Source organism: Adiantum capillus-veneris, chromosome 11 (genome assembly GCF_014529385.1).
Source record: "Adiantum capillus-veneris isolate H3 chromosome 11, ASM1452938v2, whole genome shotgun sequence".
Lineage (NCBI taxonomy): Eukaryota > Viridiplantae > Streptophyta > Polypodiopsida > Polypodiales > Pteridaceae > Adiantum > Adiantum capillus-veneris.
Window position 1 is genome coordinate 109,106,881 of NC_140941.1, and position 12,777 is coordinate 109,119,657.

The window sequence follows — 12,777 nt, forward strand, 5'->3', positions numbered from 1 at the left end:
GTAGTGGTTTAACAACAATATACGTGGTAATATAGCCGCAATTATTACCACGAATATTATTGCGCATACTATCGTGCATATTACTATGTATATTACTACGCATATTACCTGGCATATTACCACATATATTACCTCACATATTACTGCTATATGGATTTTCAAAAATAAAGATGCTCATCTGATCTATCCAATTTGGATGATGATAACACTTTACTATGCGCAACGGCTACTGAATTCAATGCTGAATATCTCAATCTTCAACGTTTTTGAAATCTAAGCTTTGTTTCCTTGCCTCCTTTCCCCCTATTCCCTCCTGCATTCTCTCTTTCACGTGTGATATTCAAATTGCCATTCTTCTCTCGCGCGTGCAATATTTAAATTGCCATTCTTCTATCACCCCCGCCTCCCTCTGCACATAGTTTCTATCATTCATGTCTCAGTTGACACTTGTAGCTTCTCCACAAAAAACTTCTACAAGGAATAGGAGAGATGTGTATCACATGCAAATAGAGCTCTTACAAGAGTATGAACACCTCTGTAAGAAAAACAAACAACAGATGCGTTCTTAAGTTTTGAACGAGAGCTTAAGATCACAGGGTATGAAAAATGTGGACCTTTGGTTGGACAACAGAATGTATCCAAATACCCCGTCATAAACTACACTCCACCTTATAAGGATATTACATCCTTAGTGAAATATGTTTGAGATGACCACCATGGCTTGTATGGCAACAGTAAGCAGTTGACTGCAAGAAATGACGTTCTGCAACAAGAGAGAGATGTTGTATACAACGAGAATTTCCGCTTACACTAGAAAGTCGGGCAAAGTGCTAAACAGTTTGAAGGCAGTAAGGAGACCATCAAAGAGCTTACACAACAACTCAAAGAAAAAAAAAAAGCGCTAGGTCTTTGCCAAAGAGAAAGAAAACTAAGAGACATCAAGGACTTGAAAGTTGGCTCGAGAGGAATCAAAAAAAGAGTGCAAGCCATCAAGTGAGTGCATCTATCCTTCTTAAGCTTATATTCATAAACTCTCATATCTCTTACTGCAAACATGCTTGCACAGATCTTTGCTTCACCCTGACAAGGAAGTGGAGCGTAGCATAACCCCCTCCTCGGCCCATTAGAAGCTCATATTGAATTGCAAAAATGTAGCTAGACTCTTGGATGATAAATGCTATGGTAAGATCGTTGTTGAGCATCTTGACAGCCTTTTACAGAAGAACCAACTCTCTACACGAGATGTTCAATCAATCTTGGATGAAGTTAGTATATCCAATAAGGGATATGGTACCATTTTCAAGTATGTAGCATCATTTGCAATGTTGTTCCACTAGAAGAGGGTTTTGCATCATTTGCAGTGCTGTTCCACCACAAAAGGGTTTTGATTCCTAGCTCCTCTTACTCAGGTCTGTGAAAACACAAGTCAAAAAGTTCCGCATCAAGTACACACTACTTCCAAATCCTTTCTCTATTTAGAAACAAGATGGGTAGTCAACGAGGAGGTGCTTCAAAAGCTAGGAAGCCCTTTCCACATTGAATCGACATACAAATCACCAAAAGGAGAAGAAATGGTCTATGACAATTATAAAAATAGTTTTTATGATATGGTTGTGCTGCAGTCATACATTGTGCAGTTGTTCGATGTTACTCATGAAGAGTGCAACGGCGTCCTGAAGTTTGTCATCAAGCTAGATGAGTGCGAGCTTGTAAAGGAGACAAAGGTTGAGCGAGAGTCAACCACACTTATGAATAGATATCTGGATGCAAGCATTGGACCAGATGATCCATGAAACTTTAGTGTGCAATTTGAGCACAACATTTTCCTTCTTGCGATGTTCAAGGTGCGTAGAATTTATGTTTAAGATTATTTATCGTTATGTTTTAGTTGAATGATTTTTAATGTGAATCATAAAAAGTTCAAAATTATCCTTTTAGGTGCCTACTGAGAACTTCGATATATTAAATTGGGTTTTCATCAACCAAACATACTAGAAACAATAAGCGAACAGAGAAATGGAAATAAATTGGATGTGGAGGGCATGGGCTTCTACAATGTAGAGTGGCACATGGCTGTAGACCTAAAAACCTTGAAATGCATGTATAACATTTTCAAAGGATCAACAAGAAAAAGCCCTTGCTTGTACTTTATGGGAGGGGCTCACATCCTTGACAAACCAATTTGGAGAAGAGCTATGCTATATAGGCATCTGCGCGACCCTAACTTTCGACCCATTTTGGATATCCCACTATCTAGAGTACACATATGCACAATGCATGCACTTAGTAGAATAATAAGAAAACTAATGTTTCTCTACATCTATTTTGCGTGGACCACTCAACCTCTCTCCATGAATCAAAGGGAAATCTAAGCCTTAGAGACGGCCTTCTAAAAAATGGGTTTCCATGGAGGACATGTTAAGATAGAACAGGATGATAAGAGATCAAAAAATGGCCGGGATGTTCCAAAGAAGCTGTCCATTGGTGGTGCAAAAGCCAGAATATTCCTTTCAGTGCCCACAACTAAATGACAACATAAAATCCAAAGTGCACAAGAAAGACAAGAATTACGATACAACAGGTGGAAAAATCTACACAATGTTGTAGTTGACCATGCAGACAATGGTGCATCAAGGACTTGCAAAGTGAAGGTATGTAAAGCCTTGGATGCAATATTCAAGTTCTGCAAATTGAACTCATGGACTGATGGGGACTATACAAAATTTGAAGAAGTTGTGGGGGGAGACCTTCCACAAGACATTCATAAGTGCGTGGACAAATCAACATATTACTCACTACATGGTACTGTAATTGCTTTGATGACATGATAATCTTTTGAATTGAAAATATTCATCCTTATAATGTATGCATGCTATGTGTGCAGTACATTATCTATAACCACCTGCCTTGGTTTGGAAGGCAATATAGCAGCTTGGGTGTTTGGTCTACACCAGGCATGGAAAAAAACCCACTACCAAGCTCGTACTAGTTATTTCAGTCACACTCGACATGGAGGTGGTGCGGACAAAGAAAATAGCTTAGAGGATCTACACCAATGGACATATCGGAAACTAATGCACAGGTCACAACGCAAGAAACAAGTCAAACAAAGTCAGATTGGCCATGCGGTGAGAATAGCCAAAAAACGGCGAAGAAAGGAGATATGGGAATTATCATCTGTGACTAGACAACATACGGATTGGCAGCTACAAAAACAACATGTGGGAAGGGTTTGGACAACACTGTTGCAAGTTATGCCATAACTCTTAGCCATAGCAAGATCCAAACACCAAACTTAATGTATCTAGAAGAATCAATGTAATTTCAGCTTTTCATATTGTGAATGATGGTTGCAACAAAATTAAAAATGCGGCAAAACATTAATACTCTATCATTTCAACTTTTCATAATATAAATGATGGTTGCAACAAAAAAAAGTACATTGCAATACACTGTTACATAATCCATTTGATGCATAGAACAAATACACTCTATTTATTTCTAGTCATCTGGAAATGATACAAAATATTATGGCCTCTTGCCCTTATTTGAAGGACCCTCTTCCTCGTGCCTTGGTCTCTTTGGATGTTGTGTTTCATCATCATCATCTATCACAAGCACATTGAGGTTGAGCAATTAGATCTCCTCAGATGCCTCAACCTATAGGGCCTCTTCTATAAGTTGAATGATCGGTTTCTTTTATTTCAGTAGATCATGTTTTCCATATTATGGCAATTGGCGTGGGTCTATGACTCCACAAACTATACCATATGCAGCATGTGACAAAAAGTAGCGAATGTGTAGGCTATACATGTCAGGACCTACACCAAAAATTTGGAGTACTTCTTGCTTGTCTAGCAGCATCACCTTGTCTGCATTCCATTTGATGGCCGCGCCTCCTAGATATCTTGATAGTGTCTTCAATACAAAAAGAGGGAATTCAGCCTTGTCCTCGGAGAACCTAGAATGGAAGCAGAGGAAGTTTGGAGCGTTCAAATTCTCCAAGTACTGACCAAGGAAGGAATTCTTTTCAATGTCTCCTTTATCTTGTCCACGAGAACAAGGAATGAACTTATCATCGTAGACTAGGAGCAACGAGAAATAAAAGCCAAGTGCTAGTATATACACATGAAACTCTCATATAGGGAGGCAAAAAAATAATTACGCAGTAGTATAACTTCTGATTTTCATCTTCTTCGAGTAATGCACTATTCCATAAGTCAAGTGTACTCTCATTTGCAAAGGATGAGGAAGGTTTCAATGTCACTGATGGAGCAATTCTCCCCATCTCTATGATTCCAAGCCTTTCTTGTACCTCCCTGAACTTTGAATCCTTTGGAAGCGTCACAACACATGCGGTTGCATCCTTGTATATCATTGCTAGTGTCTCTGTTAGTTTGATAAACTCACCCGCTGCATTAGGAGGTTTTGGAGGTCTTTTGGAGGGCCTTTTAGAAGAGAGAGGAAAAAGCACTCCTCCAATGGAAGAAGAGCTTATGTTATGTAGAAAAATAGATTGATATTAAGAAAATATAAAAAGGGTGTCAGTGGTCCTTGAAAACGGGCGCCTTTTCATTCAATGTGAATGTCTTTCTCATGAGGTAGGTGACGCTCATTTAAAATGGATTTCGTCATCATTGAAATTTAAAAAAATCCCAAAACTATCAATTAGTGTTGGAATTTGAAGCTTTTGACACCGCCAATGCATCCGGGACGTCCAAAAACCTAAAAAATGCCTATCTAGTTGCCTCAATCTGACACCCGGAGAGGGAGAAATTGCCAGAAAACCCCTAAAAAGGGGATTTTGGATCATGGCGTGCGAGGGACCGTTTGGAGAATTCTAGATGACCCTCTGTGTGCCGTGATCTACTTTTTTTTTATGTTTGCCTCACGATGCGGGAGGGCCATTTGGAATTTTCCAGATGGTTCCTCGCGCTCCGTGAGACAAAATCTCCTTTTTAAGGGTATTTTGACAATTTCCCTCTCTCTGGCTGTGAGATTGAGGCAAGTAGATAGACATTTTTTAAGTTTTTGGTCCTTTTGGATGCATTGGCGGTATCAAAAACTTTATATTATAACACCAACTAGTAATTTTGTGATTTTTTTAATTCCAATGATGACGAAAGCTATATTGAATGAGCGTCGTGTACTTCATGAAAACGACACAGGCATTGAATGGAAACATGACCGTTTTCAAGGATTTTTGAAAAGTTAGGTTCACTTTTTAAAGTGTTCAATTGTCCTTTTGGAAGTACGCAACAAGTGCAAGTATATTTTAAGAACATTTTCTAGAGAGAGAAATAGAATCTCTTAGAAGGCCTTCCAAATGACCTCCTAAATCTCCTAACGTTACATGAGTATCCATGACAGAATACTTGTCATCTGTAGGGTCAATTATACTGTCATCCTCTTGTATATTTTCAACAGCTATAGCAAGGCAGTAGTCCTCTCTCAAGTCAAACATTTTCATGATATCATTAGGCATTACATAATGATGATCACTGATGGGGACGATAGGGAGCACATTTGTTGGCAAATCTCCCTCTGGAAATTGAACACCTTCTTAAACACACAAAGCACCACTTGGTGGTTGCACCAACTCGTCACCATTGACTAAATGGTGATTGCTCTTGGCCTCCTTTGTTGTGTCCTGTCGATCTTTCAGATTAACATTACAAAAGAGTATAAACCCAATATAGTATTCTGTAACTTGACGTTCTCGATTATGTATGGGAAATCTAATGTCATTCCTGCGAGACTACAGTGGCAACTTGTGGCTCCTTTTTAAAAAAAATTCTTTCTTTAAAGGATCCAAACTGATATCCTTCATATGAACATATTGACAACCTTCAAGCTTAAATGTGCCGGGCTGATTGTCTGTTGCTTGTATGTCTGATGAAACTTTGCAAGGAAATGTGACGCAAAAGCCAAAAACTCTTACAATGAGAAGGTAGGGTTGAAAATAGGCTTGAATTCTTGTTCCCGCTACTATGAAGCCTAATTCTATAGAGAAATTGGTACAACTTGTTTTTGGGTGCCTCGTTAGAGCAAGGTATCTCCTCCTCTATCTTGATTTGAAAGGGATCCATTTGTGGAGAGAGGTAAGAAAACTTGGGTTGTTGGTTAGGGTAAAGGTAGGAATGCACTAGCTTACATTAGGGAGTACAAGGGGGGGACTAACGGGCCTTCTATATATAGACTCCTCAGGACTTTGACCATGTCATTACATCCACCCTTATGATTGCATTAGTAACAGTGCAATGAATACAACACAAAGACCGAGGCAAGCTCAACCATCCCTATGACACGTGTCCTAGTTGGGTGAGTACCCTAGCTATATAAAGCACCTTGACTGCACACTCCAAAACTTGCTCACATCTACACAATGCAGGTATGGAGGACAAGAAGAGAGGAAAGGTGAAGCTTTTCCAAAAGATGATGGCCGAAATGAAGGAGGTCAAGAAAACGCTAGCTGAGGCAAAAGCTCTTCGAAAGGAGCTTAAGAAGAAAAAAAAAGGAAACCAGAAGGCAAAGGCTGGGGAAACCAGCACAGCAAAGACCGAGGATAAGAAACCACCAATGATAAAGTAGGAAGAAGAATAATGGTAATGGACAAACAAGATAGTGCATCAATCACCTCTTAGTCTTGTTTAATGGAGTCCTTGAACGATGTAAATCCTAAAACTTGTCCACATATTTGTGGATAGACTCATGGGAGAGAAGCTTCAAACTCCGCCATTCGATAAGCACTTTGTCCTTTGCATCACTTGCAAGGAATTGCTTCATGATGGAAACTCGTAGATTTTTCCTTGTCCTTTGCTCTTTGACATTGCTACAAAGTCTAGCCCACCATTGCCTACCAGATTTCTAGAAGTGCATAGCTACATGGCATAGCTTGGAGGATGAGCCGTGAAGCCCTTGTCTCCAAAGGCCGCATCAAATTGCTGGATAAAGGCCAGTACTTTGCCGGTAGAATAAAAGGTGCCATCATAGGTGAGAAAAGAGATACTCTTTCCTCCCTCTTTGAACTTCTTGAGCTTTTGGGCCCCTTTTCCATGCACGATAAGATTTGCAATGTCCTCCCCTCTTGTATTGTCTAGGAAAATAGCTATTGCATTCATCGAAGAGGAGGAAGGTGAAGAAGAAGGAGAAGAGGGTGACCTCTTCTTACCCTTTTCTTCCTTTGTTTCCTATCTTCCCTTTTGGAGTGACAAGGGGAAGGACTGTGGGTTGACCGTTTCCTCTTGGGAGGAGTTGGCGATCATCTAGACCGCCATCTTTGTGGAGCCACGTCTTCAAAGGAACTTAAGGATTTTCTTATTTCTCATTATTTGGATTCGACCTCTCTTATGGGAGAGAGTCTTCTTTTGGGGGTCTCATAAGGAGGCCTCCTAAGCTCTCTCTCCTTTTGGAGAGGAAAGAAAATTCATAAGCACAAAGTTGTTTCATCCTAGTAACAAAGATAGTTGACAAACATGGGGGCATCATCATTAGCACCTTCATGTGCAAAATCAAAGTTATCCATGTTCATTCTTCTCTCTTGGTTATTTTCAGCCATGCTAATTAAACGTATGTATAGATTACATTGTGCTTTGGTACCCTCAAAAACTTTAGCTGCTACTCTTCCTTACCTTTGAAAATTAGTCCTCAAGTAGCCACACTCGTGGTTTAGACACTATTGATTGTAAAGATTACTAAAGAGGGTCTAACATTGCTCCATTGATTATGGTTCCTGTGGAGCTTGCTCATAGCTCAACAATGGTTAAGGCAAAGGCAAGCCTTGATAGGCTCCATTATTAAAACTATAGTTCCCAACAGTGTACCTCGAACTAAGGCCTTCTCAACCAAGATAATAGATCCCTTCCCAACTACCCTATTGCAATAAACTGGCCCAACATTTCATGGACAACTTAAGGACCTCTCTTCTTAAGCAAGAAAAGAGAAACCAGTAGCTCTGATACCATTGTAATGGAAACGGCCTATGAACTTTGAGAATAGCGGAATTAGGAGAATTGGAGTGAGCTTTTTTGTGAGACTACTTTGAGAACAAACAGGGTGAACTTAATTAGCGGTAGCATCATAACCATAGTATTTAATTAACTTGGCATGAACAATACTTTTGCAAGAGAGAGAGTTTAGAGAACTTTACAAGAAATTGAGGACTGGATTAATGTGGAGCTGGTCTCCCCTACAATAGGCATTTGTGTTATATATACTTGCATCAAGAGAGACTTGGTACAATACAATCTTTTTGTTCCTTGTGACCTAGGTGATGCAATGAATATGGAAAGATTCATGCATCATGAGCATAACATAGACTTTGTAAAAATAATTAACCAGAATGAGGACATGGAAGAGGAAGAAGAAACATTCATAGGAGAAATAAATAGTTTCTTACTTATCTTCACTCTTCTTGCGTAGTATACATAATAGCATAGTAAAATGAAGATGAAGAAGATGAAAAGCTTAAGCATAGAGTGTTGGTGTAGGCTCTCAACTTCTCTACAAGCTTGGAGAAGGAGATGGAGCTCTTGCACTTTGCAACTCACACAATGAGAGAGAGTGTGTGGGTGTGTGTGTGGGGAGGAGAGTATACCCCCCCAAGATAGCCCCTCCTTGCTTTGCTCAACCCCCTCTTTCAGCACTAGCTTGCACTCGATTGGACCTCCTCTAGCTTGGCCAATCACATGCTTAGTACATATCAAGCAACAAGAGTAGCATTGGGACAAGTGGCCCCGTTTCCCCTTTGGGAGAGAGGACTTAATAAATACAAAACAATTAAATAAATTATTATTGGACCCCTTGGGAGGCCAGCCAATAGGCTTTAGGCAGACTATGAGGGAAACATGAAGAGGAGCGTTAAAAGGGTCCTAGTTACTTTCTTTGTACCAATCTTGCCTTGTGTGAGGGTTTGTGTGTTCTCTCTCTAGATCCTACAAAGAGGGATCACCCCCTCATGAGTAGGGATATGCTTTGACTTGTTGAACACCTTAACCCCTCAAGCACCTTCGTCATTAAGCACCTCAAGAATCTCCAGAACCTTAAGCACCTTACTTAGCAAGAATGACAAGTACCTCATGTACCTTAGTTAGCAATCATGACAAGCACCTCCAAGCACCTTGGTCAGCAAGCAGCACAAGCACCTCAAGCAGCTTAGTCAGCAAGCATGACAAGCACCTCAAGCCTGGGTCAGGTTCGCATGTGAAGCACAACCCTAGCTTACCTAAGGTCAATGGATTTTTAACACTAACCTTTGGAGTTCTTTAATGAAGCTAACCCTAAGGTCTTTAATATTCATTAGATAGCCTTGCTCTTTGACAAACCATCTCTCATTTGGTCCAATTTACCATTGGGCTCGTGTAGAGGTAGATATGTAAGCACATGTCTATATTCTAACCCTTGTTCCAGTTTCTTCTCCCACATTAAATGATTAGTTAATATAAGAAAATCATTTGGCTAGATTAGATATTAGATTGTATGACATATGTAGCATCACATGCTCACCGATTCTAAATTTAGGAGAGTGCAGACGTGATTTAGAAGGTTTATGCCCACATAGAAACTCAACGATAGAGGGGATGGTATGCAAGATCTTCACCAAGCCATGGAGGAGAATTAGGAGATCCACTTACATGGCATGCCTAGTGTACATATTGGTATAGTTAATCAATTCCTTATACCCAGTGCATGCTACATGACATTTAGTCATGAAAAGTTTTGTAATAATGCAATTAAAGAACCTAATTCTATAAGAAAGGTGAGGGTGGTGTATTTTTTAATTGATGTTTTCTCCATGATTAATACGTTATTCATTTGCCTAAACTAATGGTACATAATGGTATGTTCTCTATTATACTCATTTAGTGGCTAGATTCCTTCAGCTGAATAACGACTTCCTCCATGGGTTGCGATATTTTGTATCAACCAAAATATCCTCTATTCAATTTGAATCAATTCCACACCCTTTAGGGGTTTAATCTTGCAATCAAAGATCTATACCAAGAGAGCTTGTAATGGAAATGGCCTATGACCTTTGAGAATAGCGGCATTTGGAGAATTAGAGTGAGCATTTTTGTGAGGCTACTTTGAGAACATAGAGGGTGAACTTAATTAGCAGTAGCAACATAACCATGATACTTAATTAACTTGGCATGAAGAATACTTTTGCAAGAGAGACACTTTAGAGAACTTGACGACCGGATTTATGTGGAGCGGGTCCCCCCTCCAATAGGCTTTTGTATAATAGATTATCCCATCAAGAGAGACTTGGTACAATACAATCTTTGTGTTCCTTGTGACCTACGTGAGGAAAGCTTCATGCATCAGAAGCATAACATAGAATTTGTAGAAAGCATTAACCATGCTTGGTCTCAATCCCAAGGCTTCAAATACCTTCAAAGGTGGAGAGAGCTAGCAGGGAATGAGGGTAGGGAAGAGGAAGAAAAAACATTCATAGCAAAAAGAAGTAATTTATCACTTATATTCAATCTTCTTGCTTAGCATACATAATAGCATAGTAATGAAGATGGAGAATATGGAAAGCTTAAGCATTGGAGCATGGCTCTTGGTTGGATTTGCATTCCATAGCCAAGAGTGTTGGTGTAGGCTCTCAAGTTCTCTACAAGCTAGGAGAAGGAGATGGAGTTCTTGCACTATAACTCACACAATGAGAGTGAGTGTGTGTGTGTGGGAGAGTATACACCCCAAGCTAGCCCCCTCCGTGCTTTGACCGACCCCCTCTTCTAGCACTATCTTGCTTTTGATTGGACTTCCTCTAGCTTGGCCAATCACATGCTTAGTTCATATTGGTTGGACCCCTTGGGAGGCCAACCAATAGGCTTTAGGCACACTATGAGGGTAACACAAAGAGGAGCTTGACAAGTGTCCTAGTTGCTTTCTTTGTACCAATCTTGCCTTGTGTGAGGGTGTGTGTGTTCTCTCTCTAGCTCCTACAAACAGGGATCGCCCCCTCATGAGTAGGAATATGCTTTGACTTGTTGAACACCTTAGCCCCTCAGGTACCTTAATCATGGAGCACCTTATCACCTTAGTCATTAAGCACCTCAAGCACCTTAATCACCTTAGTCCGCAAAACCGACAAGCACCTTAGTCAGCACGCACGACAAGCACCTCAAGCTTGGGTGGGTTCCCACCTCAAGCATAGCCCTAGCTTGACTAACATCAAAGGAATTTTAACACTAACCTTTGGAGGTCTTTAATGAAGCTAACCCTAAGGTCTTTTAGCTCCATTAGCTAGCCTTTCTCTTTGACAAACCATCTCTCACTTGGACCCCTTTAGCATTGGCCCCGTGTCGAGATAGATCTGTAAGCACATGTTTATGTTCTAACCCTTGTTCCCATTTATTCTCTCACATTAAATGATAATTTTCATATTAGAAAATCATTTGGGTAGATTAGATACTAGATTTAATAACATTAACTCTCTCTTGAAATCATAGTCGTCCTTGACTATCAGGTAGAAGAGATAAAGCCTTAGTCATTAGACAATGTTTCTTAGCAGATAGAGGAACCCTTTTTACCCTACGACATCATTCCAATATGGATGACTAACCTTTTGGTGCTTGTGAGACATATCTGCTCTTTAGTCCATTTCATTCTCGCAAGTAGAGTGACAAATTCTACTTGGTGTTTGAGAGACGTTGTCATCGCAAACATGATTCTAAGCATGCATACTACTTAAATTTGTGCACAATAAAAAGAGAATTAGTCTTATAAGACAAAAACATTGGTCATTTAAAAGAAACATGTACATTTGCTTACTCTAATGTAGCATTGTAAGGATTGACAAGGTTCATATTATCTTTAAGTTGTATTCCTTACATCCATATAGCATCTTCAAAAGGATGATTTTTGAACTAAATAAGATACCGTCAGATAATCTTACCATGTCATAGTACCTTATCTTCATGCCAAACGATAGCTTTGGGTTGTAGAACCTCTTCTTGGTCTTTGATTTTGGGAGGGTCTTTGCTAATTGGTTCACTTGGTGGCTCTCCTTTGTAGGGCTTAAGTAGGCTCACATGAAAAGCATCGTCTATGAGCCAATGGCTGGGTAGCTTAAGTTGATAAGTCATCTCATTGATTGGCTTCGAGATTTGAAATGGACCATGGTATCTTTTTGCTAGTTTGGCATAATACTTTTGATAGCCCGTAGGATTTTTTCCCGTTGTTTGTCTCAATCAAGCCTTGGGAAACTTAAGTAAGGCCCAATCATTTTCTTTGAACATTAAGGCCCTTCTGTACTTATTAGCACCAACTTTTTTCCTTTTTTTGAGAGATGGATATATCCTCCTTAATCTTTTGAAAAGATACTTGTAGGTCACGGTGTGAGCGGGATGAAAACACACACAGTGCCTCTATAACGACCCGACACACACTCTTGGGAAGATACACACACACATACTATGGGGCACCACTGGCCGAGACAGGGAACACACCTCTGGAGTGAGACGAGAGAGACTATCCACTTGCCCACTCCACACAGACACACACACACACACACACACACACACCCAAAAAACTAAGCTCAAAAGAAGATAATTTCTGATGTTTAGATACAATTGAGCTTGGGCCAACACCAATGGGGCAAATAGCTCACACAATATGGGTAAAATAAGCCAGATACAATCACAAACTAGAGCAGAAACTTCGCTCATAAAAGAAACTTACACAGAAAAACAACAGGAAAAGAGTAAGGAATTTGGCAAAATGGACAGCACCATCGCATTCGGAACGGCCCAAAACCCCAGTCTACAA